Here is an 18,364-nt window from a genome sequence, read left to right as displayed (position 1 = left end):
AGAAGAAAATCTAATGACATGGCCTCCTTGTTCACCTGATCTGAACCCCATTGAGAACCTGTGGTCCATCATCAAATGTGAGATTTACAAGGAGGGAAAACAGTACACCTCTCTGAACAGTGTCTGGGAGGCTGTGGTTGCTGCTGCACGCAATGTTGATGGTGAACAGATCAAAACACTGACAGAATCCATGGATGGCAGGCTTTTGAGTGTCCTTGCAAAGAAAGGTGGCTATATTGGTCACTGATTTTTTTTTGTTTTGTTTTTGAATGTCAGAAATGTATATTTGTGAATGTTGAGATGTTATATTGGTTTCACTGGTAAAAATAAATAATTGAAATGGGTATATATTTGTTTTTTTGTTAAGTTGCCTAATAATTATGCACAGTAATAGTCACCTGCACACACAGATATCCCCCTAAAATAGCTATAACTAAAAACAAACTAAAAACTACTTCCAAAACTATTCAGCTTTGATATTAATGAGTTTTTTGGGTTCATTGAGAACATGGTTGTTGTTCAATAATAAAATTAATCCTCAAAAATACAACTTGCCTAATAATTCTGCACTCCCTGTAATTAATAAATCTATTTTAAAGGAACAGTAAACCAGAAATTGTACAATCAAGATTCGGTTAACAGAATCCAATTTTATAAAACATGAACGTAAGAGAAACAATTTTGGAGCAGACAAGTAAACAATATAAATATTAATTTAGAAATTATAATTACCACGAATATCACTATCACAGTCATCGGTTATGCCCTCAATGACTTCCATGCCAAGCCTCTGTAAAACTTTTCTTTCAAAGTCTGTCAAATCTGCGACATAAAGTTGTCCGCCTCCAGTACCTTGGGCATATTGCTTTTCTTTGGCAATTTTGGATTTTGTTTGACGCTTGATATCGCTGAACCTTTTTTTTGCAGGACTCTATATTTTTTTTAGTGGGTTCTTGAGCACTCACTGCGTCACTAATTTTCTCCCAAATAATCTTCTTACGAGCGCCGGGGGTTTGCTTGACTCGACTACCATAAATATTGTCATAATTTTCGAGTACTAGATCAACAAGTACAACATTCTGTTGATGCGAGAAGTCAGGGTTGCGAGTCTTCTTAGAAGTAGCAGAATCTCCGGAGCAAGCCATCTTGTCAAAGTGAATACCGAAAAGTAAATAAACAATATTCTAAGATTTCTGGGAAAATGCACATTCTTATACATGTTAGCAGCCAGACGTTGCCGCTTGTCTGACGATTATGACACCTAGATCGTCACGTGGGTAAAGAACTAAACCAATCAGGTCCCAGACTGCTTCTCAACTTTGCTCTTTCGCGCCGAACGAAGCTTCAAAGTTATCAATAATCCGATTGTCTTCGACACGCAATAGACGCAAAATTTTACGGCTTGGTTTTTAGTACATTCATGTAACGAGGTTCCATCCGCATGGTGCGAATGCCGGCGGGTTATTCCGATACGGTCTGTGCAAAAAAATTGACGCCTTAGTACATGGCGCCCAAGTTCTGTTACAGCGCTTAGATTGATAATATACTCCTAGCTTATTGCTATTGTCATAAAACCTTTGCATTGTATATAATCATTAATTTGGCAATTTATACTGCAGAAAGACAATTCAAAACAGTATAGCGAAAAGACCGTTGGAAATGATCCTTAATTATATAATGCAGATAATATGCAGATAAATTATCTGAAATCAATAATCTTCCAATATACTTTGTCAAAGAGTATATAACACATTACTTAAAGAAACATTGTTTAGAAAAGCATTATTTAAAATGACGTTAGGCAACATCCAATGCACTCGGTGTTAGCAGGTAACAAATAAAGATGCAGAGGCTCAAAAAAGGTTGTGTCAATTAGTCTGTATTTCAGCAAGGCAAATAGCGTTACAGACAGGCAAAAAGGCTGGTCAAACGCGTTTCATATGTGTAATATACTTCATCAGTGACCACCATAATCTATTACCCATAATACAGTGCTATTTAAAGGGGCTAAAAAAGCACACCCTCTCATATACAGCCAATCATATGGTCACAAGCACTGTTATATGTCAATAGTATGATATGTGTTAGGTGACTGCAATTAAAGGGACACTCAAAAGCACAATACTTATAACAAATAACACTATAAATATAAACATAAATAAATATTTGATCAGGATGTTTATATACGTCTCTTTACCTACTAGTTAATCACATTCTCAATAAGATAAGAATGAAATATAGAAAGAAACATATGAAAATAAAATAAAGAAAACCTATTAGGTATCAACAAACAATTTGACATCCCATTCAGGATTTAAGCCTGCTGGCATCCGGGTATCCAGCTGAAAGATCCAGAAAACCTCTATTTTACTTAGGTTATTACCTCTATTTCCTCCTCTTGGATGTCTGGCAATCAGCTGGATACCCTGAAATGACAGCAGGGAACTGTCAGAGTTATGCTCCATCCTGAAGTGCAGGGAGATTGGAGCAGTGGACTCAGGGTCTTCAATTGAACATAAGTGTTCCAAAAAACGATCCTTTAGAGCCTGTGTCGTCTGTCCAACATACTGCCTATAGCACCCCCTGCAGGTCAGAAGATATATGACATAACATGAGTTACATGTTATATGTTCCTGTATCTTAAATTCTTTATTATTCACAGTAGACACAAAACTGGTACCAAAAGCAGCATAAGAGCAAGACTTGCATCTCCTGCTGCCACATTTGAAAAAACCTGGTTTATTAGATAACCAATTTTGACTAATAATTCTCTGAAACATAGAGGGGGACAAAATACCCCTCAATGTTTTCGCTTTACGTGATACAATTAATACCCCTTCGCTAAAAATGTCACACAGTTTGTCATCTGTTTCTAAGATGGGCAAAGCTTTGCGAACTATGTTGCAAATTTGACCATATTCTTCACTGTACGTAGTGATAAATTTAGGCTGACTAAATCTCTTGTTCCCTTCAACCTTCCTTTTCTGGAGTAAACTAGACCTATCCATATCATCTACTTCTCTCTTGGTAGATTCCAATGTCTCTCTAGAATATCCTCTGTGGATGAGTCTGTCAGTTAATTCATCAGAGTGTTGCTGATAACTCTGTTCATTTGTGCAGTTCTGCTTGATCCTGATATACTGTCTTTTAGGAATGGAACGAATTGGATGTCTTGGATGACAAGATCGTGCATTCAAAATAGTATTGCCCGCAATTTCTTTACGGAATAATTCAACATCTATAGATCAATTAGCAGTATTAGACAGTAGTCTAATATCCAAAAAGGGCATTGAAATTTTACTGAATTCTAAGGTAAACGTTTAAATTCATCAAATTATTCTGTAAATATTTTGAAAACTGTTCAATGAGGTCTACTGGACCCTTCCAGATTAACAAATATCGTCAATAAAATGACCGTAGTAATAGATATACTCTTTGAAGGGATTTCCATCTCCATAGACGTGGGACAGCTCCCACCAACACATATACAGGTTGGCATAGGAGGTGGCAAATTTTGCCCCCATAGCTGTCCCACGCCTCTGGAGATAGAAACTCCCCTCAAACAAAAAAAAAAGTTATGTTTCAATAAATAATCAATTGATCTAATTATGAACTTTTTCAAAACATCATCATAATCAGAAAATTGATTAAAAAAATACTCAATGGCCTTAATGCCCTGCTCGTGAGGGATGCAAGTATATAATGAAACAGCATCAATGGTCACAAATACATATTCCTCATGCCATACAATTTTCTCTTCACAACATCAGTAGTATCTTTGATGTAACTCATCAGATTCAGAACAATTGGCTGCAGATATCCATCAATCATCTCTGAAAGAGGCTCATTTAATGAGCCAATTCCAGCCACAATTGGCCTCCCTGGGGGATTGTGCCTGTCCTTGTGGACTTTAGGAAGAAAATGAAAAATGGCTGTGACAAGGTACTCAGTATACAAATACTCAAAATTTGCCTCTGTTATAAGACCCTCCAGTATGGCCTCATTTAGAATTCTTTTAAGTTCAGTTTGATAAAAAAATACAGGATTAAACTTGAGTCTCTCATAGACTGATGCATCCAATAACTGTCTATGGGCCTCTCTAATATAATCCTCTTGATTAAGGACCACTACCTTTCCCCCCTTGTCTGAGTTACGAATAACCAACTCTTTATTCATTTCCAACTCTTTGATGGACAAATATTGCTCTTTATAAGACAAACACGGATGGGTATAGCGCTAGACCAAACACCTACTATGCCTCACTAAAGTTATTGCCTCCTCCCTAGACAATATCGAATTTAAAATGAAAATACAAAGGATATAGGAGGCGCTATAGAGCCGTAGGATATATAGATAGATATATAGATATAAAATTGGCTGTATTAAACCAGCCTTAGAAAATCTAAAATTCACGTGCCAAATCCCTTCATATATTTAGTAATCAGTTAAAGTGTAATTGAGTGGCAATAAATCCTTACAGCATAGACTTAATGGGTGTAAAATAAAACAGAAGGGCAGAGAACCAGGAGTCCTTACTGCATATCAAATACAATTTATTGTCAGAATAAAATTGTCAGAATAAAATTAAATAATAAAATGCAATATTCAGTTAAAACATATTCAGTTAAAACATATGCAATATTCAGTGAAACATAACCTGTATTGTTCAATAAATTCACAGCTAAAATAAATGTAAAATCCAATACCATTCACACATACAAAAATCAGAACCGGTTAAGCCATTCAAACTATTTCAAACCTCTCAGATACTCGTTAATGAGGAAAAAAGATAGCTAGTGGAGAACACCTAAAGAAGCTTGTGTTCAAATCCTAATGTTAATGTCCCATGGGGATCCCCAGAAATTAATGTCCAGAATGACAATGTGGGTTTATGTTACTATTCCAACTCTGAGATATTCGGGTAAGCATCCCCAATAGGACCGTTATATCTCCAGTCTCTCTTAATTCAAAACTTGGCCCCCGATGGTTTAAAAGTTCATTCCTTACTGTCCTCTCAAACACAGACAGTCAAATATATAAACAAAGCCGGGAGGCTTTCCTACCTCCTTTCAAATGTCCGCCCAAACGTGTCTGCCAACGGTCTCCTTACCTGGCTCGACACTCCGGCTGCTCCTTCAGATGTAAAACAGTGATGATTACGTGAAATTACGTCACCCGGTGTCCGGATCCTGGGTGACCACTTGTGCAAGTGTTAGTTACCACGGGTATTTTCACAGGATGCCCTCTGCACTTCTGTACACCAGGGTACACAGAGTTCTGTCCAGCTCCAATTCTTCAGACGTTCACAAACAGTAGCAGGTAAGTCCTCTACGCGTTTCAACCCCTTTCCTGGGTCTTTTTCAAGATTGCCATAAGGTCTAGAAGTGTACATTCGTCAGCAAAATCAAAACCACATCTAAGTTGTTCACGTTTCTCTTCACATTTCACATCACAACTCTCACTTGTAACACCTAAAAAATGTTTCTTTAATACCAATGATCTCACAAACCTATTGAGATCCACTACAGTGTCAAAGAGGTTAAAGTGTGAAGTTGGCGAAAAACCCAAACCAAGAGACAATACTTGAAATTGTGTTTTTGAAAGATTAACAGATGATAAATTAATAACATTGTGGGTATCTATGCATATTTCTAGAATGGTACGGCCCTCCTCCTTTGTGGGTAGTGCCGAGGCTTGGGTGGTACAGTCTCTTGATAACACCCCTTCCGGACCTTCCACGTCCCCCTCTGTGTATTTTTTTCTTTTAAAATGACATCTGAACTCTCACAAAAAGCAATGCCAGTCCAGATTTACATTTAATCCCTGGGGTGACATAGTACCCAGGGTGTAAATCCATCTTGCTTCCCATTGGAGCAATAGCTTAGCTGTCCCCTCCTCATGTCAGGGGTGGTATGTGATCAGTGATTATGTATTTCAGATCTCTGGTTGTGTGATTGGCATGAGCAAAATGCCTAGCCACCGGCTGGTCAGAATCCCCATTATCGATTGCCTTTCTGATCACAGACCGGTGGTTGGCCATTCTAGTCCTGAAATCATCTACCGTCTTCCCCATATAAAATAGTCCACAAATGCAATGTAAGAGATATATGATAAAATTGGCTGTACAGGTTATTCTGTACTTGATGGGAAATTTCTTTGAAGCTGTTACCCGTTGTTAATCCGCCACAGGTTGTGCAGCCCAGACATCTATAACAGTCTGGTTTGTAGTGATGTTGCGAATAGTTCGCCGGCGAATAGTTCCCAGCGAACATAGCATGTTTGCGTTTGCCGCGGACGGTGAACATATGCGATGTTTGGTCTGCCCCCTATTCCTCATCATTGAGTAAACTTTGACACTGTACCTCACAGTCAGAAGACACATTACAGCCAATCAGCAGCAGACCCTCCCTCCCAGACCCTCCCACCTCCTGGACAGCATCCATTTTAGATTCATTTGGAAGCTGCATTCTTAGTGAGAGGAGGGACAGTGTAGCTGCTGCTGATTTAATAGGGAAATCGATAGCTAGGATAGTGTATTCAGTGTCCACTACAGTCCTGAAGGACTCATTTGATCTCTGCTGTAAGGAAAGCACCCCAAAAAGCCCTTTTAAGGGCTAGAACATCAGTCTGTTTTTTTTTTTCCTGTGTAATCTAATTGCAGTTGCCTACCTGCCAGCGTGTGTGTCAGGCTCACAGCGTATACTGTGCCCACTTGCCCAGTGCCACCACTTATATCTGGTGTAACAGTAGTGTAGATTTAAAAAAAAACAACACTTTTTTGACTGTGAAATAATAGCAGACAGCTGCCAGTACCCAAGATGGCCGCCAATAAGGCAGATGGGGAGGGTTAGAGAGCTGTTTTGCGGGGGATCAGGGAGGTTGGGGGCTAAGGGGGATGCTACACCACACCATATGTAAAAAACCTTTTATTTTAATACTGGCAGACATCAGACCCCCTGATCTCAGGGATCAGGGGGTCTGATGTGTCAGGTGGGAGGCTGATCTCTACACTAAAGCTAAAATTAACCCTGCAAGCTCTCTACAAGCTACCTAATTAACCCCTTCACTGCTAGCCATAATACACGTGTGATGCGCAGCAGCATTTAGCGGCCTTCTAATTACCAGAAAGCAACGCCAAAGTCATATATGTCTGCTATTTCTGAACATAGGGGATCCCAGAGAAGCATTTACAACCATTTGTACCATAATTGCACAAGCTGTTTGTAAATAATTTCAGTGAGAAACCTAAAATTGGGAAAAAATTAAAAAAATTTTTAAATTTGATCGCATTTGGTGGTGAAATGATGGCATGAAATATACCAAAATGGGCCTAGATCAATACTTTGGGTTATCTACTACACTTAAGCTAAAATTAACTCTACAAGCTGCCTACATGCTCCCTAATTAACCCCTTCACTGCTGGGCATAAAACACGTGTGGTGCGCAGTGGCATTTAGCAGCCTTCTAATTACCAAAAAGCAACGCCAAAGCCATATATATGTCTGCTATAATGGCATGTCTGGCACACAGTGTTGGGGCAAGGGTCCATCTGAGTGACCACTGATACCTGGTCTGCAAAGCATGGTCAGGGCAGGTATATCACCTACACTGCGCACTGTGAAGCAGGCATAACCCTTACACTACCTGATCGATACAACATCATACCTGATGTTTTAAAGCACCTTATTCCAAACAATTTAGGAATGTTAGGTGATTTATGCCCTTTATGGATTAAAACCAGACTCTGCATCAACTATGTAATTTTCCATGGGAGTTTTGCTATGGATCCCCCTTCGGCATGCCACAGTCCAGGTGTTAGTACCCTTGAAACAACTTTTCCATCACTATTGTGGCCAGAAAATGTCCCTGTGGGTTTTAAAATTCGCATGCCTATTGAAGTCTATGGCGGTTTGCCCAGTTCGCCGGTTCGCAAACTTTTGCGGAAGTTCGAGTTCTCTGTTCGTGAACCCAAATTTTTAGGTTAGCGACATCACTACTGGTTTGTTCTGCAGCCATGTATCCTTTATGTAGCAGCTCCTGGGGTCAGTTTTTATCAGTTTATCTCTCAGAGAATGGGCTCTCCGATAGCCCACTCTAGGTGGATCCATTTTTTGGAAAGGCAGGTCTTTATCTGAAGATAGTAATGACCAATTGTCTCTCCATTCTTTTGGCTGTCCTGCTGTGTCAGATCTGAGATTTTTTCTTTGCATTCCTTCAGTAGGCCTTTTTGGTAGCCCCTTGCTAAAAATGTATTTTCCATTTCCATAAGTTGTTTATTTTTAAGCTCGGGGTCTGTATTGTTCCTTATTGTTCTTTTATACTGTGACACTGGCAATGCTCTCTTCAGGCTCGGTGGATGACAGCTGGTGGCATGTAGTACTGAGTTTTTATCCGTGGTCTTCGAATAGAGTGTTGTACATATTCTTTTGTTGTTTTTGTATATCCGAAGATACAGAAAATCAACTGTATTTCTATCGTATGTTAATTTGAACTTTACAGTTAGATGTACTTTGTTCAATTCCTCAGTCCACTGTTGCAATCCCACCTCTGATCCTCACCATAATAGGAACAGGTCATCTATATATCTTCGAAATAATGTTAAAATTGTATCCCTGAAGAGATTAGTACCTGTAGTCTCCAGTTCTGCCATGAACAAATTTGCATAACATGGGGCCACATTGGACCCCATGGCTGTTCCTGCGATTTGTAGATAGACGTCTCTCTCAAAATGGAAATAATTTAATTCTAAGCAGACCCAGAGCAGTTCAATCAGAACATCAGCATTTGGTCCTACATAGGGGTAATTGTGCAGATGATTTCTCGCAGCCTTTATCCCTTCTTCATGGGGAATCACAGTATACAAGGATGTAACATCCAAGGTGACCAATATTAGTTCTTCGTCCACTTCTGGTTTTTGCAATAAAAGCTGAATCAAGGAGGATTGATGCAGTATTCCGTACCAAGGGTTGTGAGATCCTGTCCAAATAGGTGGCTATAGGTTGTAGGACTGAACCTATAGCAGAGACTATAGGTCGGCCCGGTGGTTTTTCCAAACTTTTATGGACCTTTGGAAGCATATGTAATACAGGTGTTCTAGGGAAATCTGTGACCATATATTCTCTGAGATCTTTGTCAATATAATTACTTGTTAGTAGATCATTGGTCAGCTCAGCTACCTGGACAACATTGAATTTGAGGACTATTTTACGTGGGGAAGACGGTAGATGATCTAAGGACTGGAATGGCCAACCACCGGTCTGCGATCAGAAAGGCAATCGATAATGGGGATTCTGACCAGCCGGTGACTAGGCATTTTGCTCATGCCAATCACATGACCAAAGATCTGAAATACATAATCATTGATCACATACTGCCCCTGACATGAGGAGGTGACAGAGCTAAGCTATTGCTCCAACGGGAAGCAAGATGGATTTACACCCTGGGTACTTTGACACCCCAGGGATCAAATGTAAATCTGGACTGGCATTGCTTTTTGTGAGAGTTCACATGTCATTTTAAATAATGTTTTTCTAAACAATGTTTCTTTAAGCAATGTGGTATATACTCTTTGACATAGTATATTGGAAGATTATTGGTTTCAGATAATTTCTCTGCATATTATCTGCATTATATAATTAAGGATCATTTCCAACTGTCTTTTTGCTATACTGTTTTGAATTGTCTTTCTGCAGTATAAATTGCCAAATTAATGATTATATACAATGCAAATGTTTTATGACAATAGCAATAAGCTAGGAGTATATTATCCGCCTAAGCGCTGTAACAGAACTTGTGTTTAAGTAGACATGTAATATACGGCTGCACTATATTAAAGTATATAGTTTATAAGTCAGCTAGAGAAAACACAAACACCTTTATGCCAGATGAGAGTGAAATATTTTATGCTGCAAATCCTATTTGTAACATTTCCCTTGAGATGATTACTTTTATCATGTGATTACTTTTATCATGCTGTTACTTTCATCATGTTGTTACGCTATACTGTGTTTCTTTTTCTAGACGCTGCTGATCGAGCGTCGGGTTGCCTAGGTTATGGGTGTTACGTAACGCAACCTTACTGGGGGAGGAGCCACTTCCGGAGATGCGATCGGCAGTCCCACTCTGCACTATTCAATGTTTGTACTTAAGAGGGGTAAGTTTGTTTACACATGGTGGTATGTTTATTTGACAACGAGTGAGACCCCGAAAAGTTATATTTACAATACATTTTTTGGATATTAAGGCCCAGCGAGTGCCTTCTTCCTTCTTGATACTATATATATATATATATATATATATATATATATATATATATATATATATATATTTAAAATTATATATAAATATCCAAAAAGTAAAGAGAGGGTATGGGGGATATGAGGCAAGCGCTAAAATCAGGACAAAAAATAAATAATTAAATTAATAATAAAACTTACACATAAAAGTCCAAAATAAAAATTGTATACAAAAATGATTATATACAAAAAATATGTATACAGGGAATTGATATACACTTGCACTCCTATTAATATGAAAGTTATATATGAAAGTATGTATCTACATCCAATATAGCATATCTAAAATCAATAAAGCAATATGCATAAGTGAGAAATACAACTTATAAATATCAGAAAGAAAAAACAAAAAAATAATATAAATTATATAAAATAGGAGAACGAGAAAGCACTAAAAAGCCACAAAAATATGTGAATCACTCCCAAAGCCGAAAGAACCCAGTTTATGCCACTAGGGTGTACTCATAGAAGTATAAAACATCAGGCTAGAGTCCCATGAATTCAGATACACTCCAATTGGTGAAGGAAATCCACACAAGCCCTTTGGGTATATACTCACAGGAACTACCCTCAATCAATATGAGTTAAGGGCAATGCGTAGGTCCTCAGTGAAGCTTGTGTGTACGCAATCCATTGTACGTTCTTTTCCTTAAGGGTTCCTTATCAGGCTCGAGCAGTATGGACGGTATGTAAGAAAAAAGAGTGCAATACTAGTGCAATAACGTATAACACAATTTTATTTGGCTTCAAACACTTTGAACATGAGATAATAAAAGTTTGCACTCACAATTTAAGTCCTCAATGTTATGAGGTAATGTATAGGCTCATATGTGACAACTCTATAGTGATCTATAGTATACCTTCCTGCCAGTGGGGAAATTAAAGTAAACAGATTTGCAGAAACAAATTATCTATGGGCCCACTAATCCTAACCAGATCAAGTACCTGCTACGCTTGACAATTCGTATATAGGCACTATGTACATATAGTCTCAAAACCAGCTATCAGGAATAACATGGCAAAAAAAAAATGTAAAAGTGGATGACATATACATTAGCTACTAACAATATGCACATGAGATAGAATACATACAGTATATATAAACTTCAAGCTGATATATTCACTATACAAACAGTAACAATATAATATGTCTTGTAACCTGCACGAGTATAGTAAAGTATAAGAAAAAGAAGCCACTCTTTAGAAATTAGAAATATGGTAAAACTTTGTAAAGCACCAAACAATAGGTAAGAATGTGAACATTAAAAAGTTGTAAGTGTAGTTAGTAAGAAGGCTTATAGAAAGAGACAGAAGGCCCCATCCAGGTTGACCTTGAGTATTAATTACAACATATAATGATCCAGTATATATTTAGATAAATACATATGAGATAACATGAAATTTGATATATATCAAGGGACAATGCTAGTGATGGTTGTTTAGCCTTGTCTGAGCATGGAGTACAAAAATGTGCTACTACATATTATTTTTAACCGAAGATCATCAAGTCCAACAGGTGGGTGATAGGAATGAGGAGTTTATAAATGTAGATTATCTCGACAAACAAACAGTAGGAGTTCAGTCCATTATCATCCAAAAGGAAATGTAAGCTAGTAGACCTATTTTTCACATTTCAGATGAGGTATAATATCTGCTTGTTTAGAGGGTCATATCAATTTCAAATTGAGTGCGTGGCTATGAAAGTTCAGCTTTTAGTGACACCATCTAGACCCCATAAAGACTCTGTTTCAGACATGCTGCGTAGGATATAAAAGTTTGAGCAAACCGCTTGGGTAGGCATAGCAGAAAAAGCATCACTGTTCCTGCCAGGCTATGTGTTAAAGCTAGGCTTCAACCTATGCCAATTCTATGGGGAATCAAAGGAAACGTTATGATTGCTATCATTTCAAGGAATTGCTGCTTGCACATGTTGACGACACCACACTTTTGGAGGCCTTTCTGGCATACTGTAGGCTGGTCTATATCATGTGAACCAGGATGCTGTTTACCATCACCAGCAACGAAGTGAGTCAGTGCAAATGCTCTAATTGTCCCCATAAGCTGTTGCGGGAGTTTGTGATTTGAGCCAACATATGGATCTAACTGCTTGTGTACCCTTGCTTGAGTCACACCGTCTGATACATATATCTCTCCCAGGTGAACTGTGCGCTCAGAGCTTAAATAGGAGGATCTCGCTGCTGCAGTCGCCTCTCCGTTTTTCTGCAGGGAGACGGCTGCATCTCCCCACGCAGAACTCACCGTAGTTGACGTGTAGATTCCCTTAGCACATAACAGAGCATCATCTAGATCCACTTCCTCCTTAAACGATTCTCTTTGCATTTGCGTGGCCCAACTCTGAGTAATAAGCTCCTCGGTTGTATCCACTTTTGGCTCCCGCTCACCCTCTTCCATGTGTGCGTGTCGCACTAGATGTTCAAGACTGTCAAACTCCTCGTCTATTTTCTGCTCCAATTCAGTCAATCTTTGCAAAATAATCTTGTTGTCTTCCTCCATGGTCTATTAAATTGCAGGACAAGCACTGCTATGTCGTGATCCCTGCTTTAAATGCCCATTAAAGTATTTGTTTTATCAGAGCTCTATTCTTTTGCGGCCATACTTGACTGCGGCTGGCTCCGCCCCCGTTTTTTGATATTTTTTGATACCGAAGGGATGTGTTCCAAACATATAATATATATATTGAACAGTTAAAATATTTATCTTTTAAAAACGTAGAAAATAGAAAATAATAAATATGTTTGGAATATTTCGGATATTAGAAACTTTCTGATTGAACCCCAAAACATTTCAAATAAACCATTTTAATATTTGGAGCAAAATTCTTAAATAACTTTTTGGTCCTCCTAATGGTTAAACTATTAGAATAGCTTTCCAATTATATCCCAAACATTTTGGATAATCCTTTCCAATATTTGGGGTGAGGTCCTTAAAAAGTCCTTTAGTCCTACCGATTGACAAAAAAATTATAAAATTTAGAAAAACCTTTGCAGACCACCTTTTACAATGTAAACACTACAACAACATAATATATACATACCCTTCAAAAGAGGTCCTAATAAAGAACCCAAACAATTGATAAGCACAACTCACATACATATCTAATAACTACTGTCCTTACTAGGACCAACGTTCCTAATGAAATGTCATATGTTAATATTTAAAAAATGTAAATGTAAACATAAATACTATTACCTAAATGATTGTATTCATATTAGAGCAGGAAAGCAGCTAGGTCAATATCCTTATTTAGCCCTAATGGCACAAAGGTCCCCATTTTGTGGATCCAAAAGGTTTCCCTTTTGTGAAGATCCAGGGTCCTGCCTCCTCCCCTTCTGTTTTGTTTGACAACTTCCAAAATGGATCCTTTTAGCCCTTTTGGATCCTTATTATGGAAGTGGGTAAAGTGCACTGGAACATTATGTGTGGTTAAACCAGCTTTTATATTGTTTATGTGTTTCAGAAGTCTGGCTGTAACGGAGCGGGTTGTGCGTCCTATGTATTGAAAACCACAAATGCACTGCAGAAGATAAACCGCAAATGTTGATTTGCAGTTACATAGGGTTTCAATCACGCACACTGACTTATTGCTGGTGGATATTACTTGTTTTGTAGGTTTTTTGCGATAATGGTGCTCACACGCTACACAATTGGCCCTATTACAATTAAAATACCCAATGGATTGTGAATTTAGCCAGTTTCCCTCCTTTTTACCATTTCCTCTCAATTCACTTGGTGCCAAAATATTCTTAAAGTTCTTATTTTTCCTGAAAATTACCTGGGGACCTGATAGTAAAACATATTTTAATAGTTAATCTTTTCCCAGTATGTGCCAGTGTTTCTTCATCACTGCTTGTATCTCTTTGGCACCTTCATTATAAGTTGTAACAAACTTAACGCCCTCATGAATCTTATTATTTTTCTTATATGGTCGCACTTTCAGCAGTTCATCTCTATGGGTGTTTCTTGCCTGCAGATAAGCTTTCTCAATATTTTTCTTTCTGTAGCCTTTGCTAGTGAACCTTTTCTTCAGATTTTCAGATTAAAGCTCAAAATCCTCCATCCTACTGCAGTTCCTCCAAATACGTTGGAACTGCCCATAAGGAATATTTCTAATCCAATTTGGATGATGACAACTACTGGCATGCAAATACCCATTCCTATCTGTTTCTTTTTTTAAAAGTTTAGTAATAATCTGGTCACCCTCATTCGACAATACTAGATCCAAAAAATCAATTTATTTTCTACACGCTTTATATGTGAATTTTAAATTTGAATCGTTAATATTTACAAATTCGATAAAATCTAAGAGGGCTTTATCTCCCCCTTTCCATATCATCACTATATGATCGATATAGCTGCCCCACATAACTATATCTGATATGAAAGGGTTATGATTCCAAATTTTGTTATTTTCCCAGAACCCCATATAGAGGTTGGCAAAGCTTGGGGCAAATTTAATGCCCATAGCCGTGCCACTGATATGTAAATAATATTTACTTTCAAAGAGGAAAAAATGATGTTCAAGGATAAAGGTTATAGCTTGAAGGAGAAAGTTCTGGGTATTCTTGGGTAGAGTAGTTCTATAGTTCAGCCAGAATTCAATAGCTGATACCCCTTTATTGTGAGGAATACATGTATACAAGCTACTCACGTCTAATGTTACCCACTGGTAATTTTCCTCCCACTTTATAGGGCATAGTTTATTAATTATATCTGTGGTATCCCTAATATATGATGTTAAGAGTGGGACTAATGGCTGCAAATATGTGTCCACGAATTCGGACAATCTAGTGGTGAGGACGTTTATGCCCGACACTATTGGTCTACCCGGGGGGGGGGGCACCTTTGGGAGGTGATACCTTTGTGCACCTTTGGGAGGTGATAGAAAATAGCAGTTACCGGATCTGTTACATTCAAAAATTTGAACTCATTATCAATCAATGTTCCCAGATGATTGGCATCATCTAGTAAACTGCTATACAATCTCATAAAGCGTGAAGTATGATTCTTATCCAATTTCACATAAACTTCTGCATCCCCCAAAAGTCTGTTCACTTCTTCAAGGTAATCATTTCTACCTTGGATTACAATTCCCCTCCCCTTGTCCGCTTCTCTAATTACTATAGAACTATCATTCCTTAGAAGGTCTAACCATACCTTTTCTTTTTTAGAAAGATTCACATCTTTAATTTTGAAATTTTCACACATTTTATCCAGTTCTGTTTGAACCAAACTGTTAAACACTGGAATGAAATTCCCTCTGGAATGTATGGGGTTGTGCGAGGATCATATGTTAGCAGTGGATTTATATTTTCCACTTCTCTCAAGATCTCACTTTCCTCTTGTAAGGCCTCCAAAACCTTCAGTGACTCAACGTCATCCTGATTTAGTGACCTATTTTAATTTTCAGGTATTTGTTATGAACTTTCAATTTTGCTAAAGTGTCTATGTAGCATTAGTTTCCGAATATATTTGTTCAAATCTACAAAGAGGCTAAAAGCATTAGGCCCCCTTGTCGGTGCAAAAGAAAGGCCTCTCTCAGAAGAATTTCCTCTTCGATTGTAAGATTTCTTTTGGAGAGATTGAATACTTTCATTAGGTCATCCTTACTCACATCCATGATGGTTTCCTCCTTTTGTTTTTGAAATTTCTTTCCTTCTCTACATCCTCATCTAGTTTTTCTATTCCTCTTTTCATTCCCTTTCCTCTCCAAGGTGGGGTTTCTTTCCTCTCTGACCATTCGTCCCAGAACTGTGGTTCCTGACTTATGTTTGGTGTTCTTTGGAAATGGTGCCCCTGGAAAACCCTGATAGGTCTTTAAATGTTTTGCATCATTAGTGGACGCATATTGTTGATTAGTCTGATTAGTGAATCTGTCATATTTATTCAGGGTTTCTTTCCCCTTCAATTTATTGGGGTATTTATTAGGATATTGATTCTTATTTTTATATTTATATTTATTTTTAATGTAGTTATTGCTTTTGGTATTAGGAGGATACTGTTTTAGAGTTTGTGTGTTGTACACACTACTTTTCCCACTACTAATAAACCCTCTAGAATCACGTGTTTTTGAAGGATTCAGGTTTCTTATTGGTGCTTGATTAGTCACATGTCTGTTATCTCTACCTGATCGGTTGTTATACATCTGTCCAAAACTCTTGTTATTGGCATAATCAGCAGAGGAGATGTTGACCCAGTTAGAACTAGGGGGATCTGGACCTGGGGTATCTGGTATATCATACCCCATCTCTTCTTCTCCCTCTAATCCCAAGGCTCTACCTTCCTGAGTGTCGTATTTCTCCATCTTACTCTCATTGAGGTCCCTTAAAAATGTATTGAGTTTGTTTGCTTCTACTTGTGTCTCTTATTTTCATTATCGAGTTCTCTATAGTACACATCTCCCTTAAAGTTATTAAGTTTTTCTCTTATATCTTTAATTTGGTCTGATATCTCCTTCATTTTCTTTTGTCTGTATCTAATAAGTATATCTAGAAAAGTGAAAGAGCAGGTCTCCAGGGCTGTCTCCCACTCTGAGAGGAGTCCCACCTCTGTGCTATCTATTATGGAGTCCTTTTCCATTCTTAAACCTCGAGGGATAATTTTATATTTAACATATCTCTCAAGGTTAATACTATCGTACCAATTAACTAATTGTTTTTAACTTAATTTTTCTAGTTTTTCAAACAATTTTTTGGGGTCAGTAATACTAAGATTCTCTAGAAGAACTTTGCCCTCTTCTTCACTGATCAAAAGTCTCTTGATGTTTTTAGCTGGATCAAAATAAGTCCCATATTCTAAATCAGTCATATTGTGTGTTTCTCTGTATTGCTGCTTGCTCCAGAAGGAAAAAAGAGCAAGATATGTGCAAATAGAATATACCACTAACCAGTAGTGGTATAAGCTCTGGGGCTAGCAGAGCGCAAAACACAGGGTGGCCACACAACTGTATACATAGTGATAAATATATAATGTAATAATATGCTATAAAAATATGTAAAAATATGAGTAGAAAACTAACAAAATAAAACAAATGAAAAAATAATAAACAGATGAATCTCTACTAAATAAATTGTTAGTATAAAAATACCACTAATATAAATGAGTATATAAACAAATACATAAACATTTCCAATTAAAAACAATAATTCAATATTAAAATGTAATTTGGTCAAACAACACAATGGTTTTGTCTCCTGACAAAGCTGCTAGACACAGTACCCCCCAAAAAAGCAAAATATCTTTTTCCAAATATTTCTATTAAATAACCAAAAAGTAAAGAGAGGGTATGGGGGATATGAGGCAAGCACTAAAATCAGGACAAAAAATAAATAATTAAATTAATAATAAAACTTACATATAAAAGTCCAAAATAAAAATTGTATACAAAAATGATTATATGCAAAGATATGTATACAGGGAATTGATATACACTTGCACTCCTATTAATATGAAAGTTATATATGAAAGTATGTATCTACATCCAATATAGCATATCTAAAACCAATAAAGCAATATGCATAAGTGAGAAATACAACTTATAAATATCAGAAAGAAAAAAACAAAAAAATAATATATATTATATAAAATAGGAGAACGAGAAAACACTAAAAAGCCACAAAAATCTGTGAAACACTCCCAAAGCCGAAAGAACCCAGTTTATGCCACTAGGGTGTACTCATAGAAGTATAAAACATCAGGCTAGAGTCCCATGAATTCAGATACATTCCAATGGGTGAAGAAAATCCACACAAACCCTTTTGGGTATATACTCACAGGAACTACCCTCAATCAATTTGAGGTAAGGGCAGAGCGTAGGTCCTCAGTGAAGCTTGTGTGTATGAATATATATTTAAAAATACTTAGAACATATCCCCCTATGTGATGAACATTGAAATGTGAAATATTTATATATGTATACATATATGTATATATGTCTATAAATACATAAGTTAAGACATGTATATGTATGTATCTCTATGTTAAAGCCCTTTGCCTGCCTTTTTTTTTCTAAAACCTTAGATCTCATATTTTTGAGCCTTTATAACTTTTTT

The sequence above is a fragment of the Bombina bombina genome, chromosome 5, assembly GCF_027579735.1.
Source record: "Bombina bombina isolate aBomBom1 chromosome 5, aBomBom1.pri, whole genome shotgun sequence".
NCBI classification, from domain to species: Eukaryota; Metazoa; Chordata; class Amphibia; order Anura; family Bombinatoridae; genus Bombina; species Bombina bombina.
The sequence above is the reverse complement of the archived record's forward strand: the minus strand, read 5'-3'. Positions refer to the sequence as shown.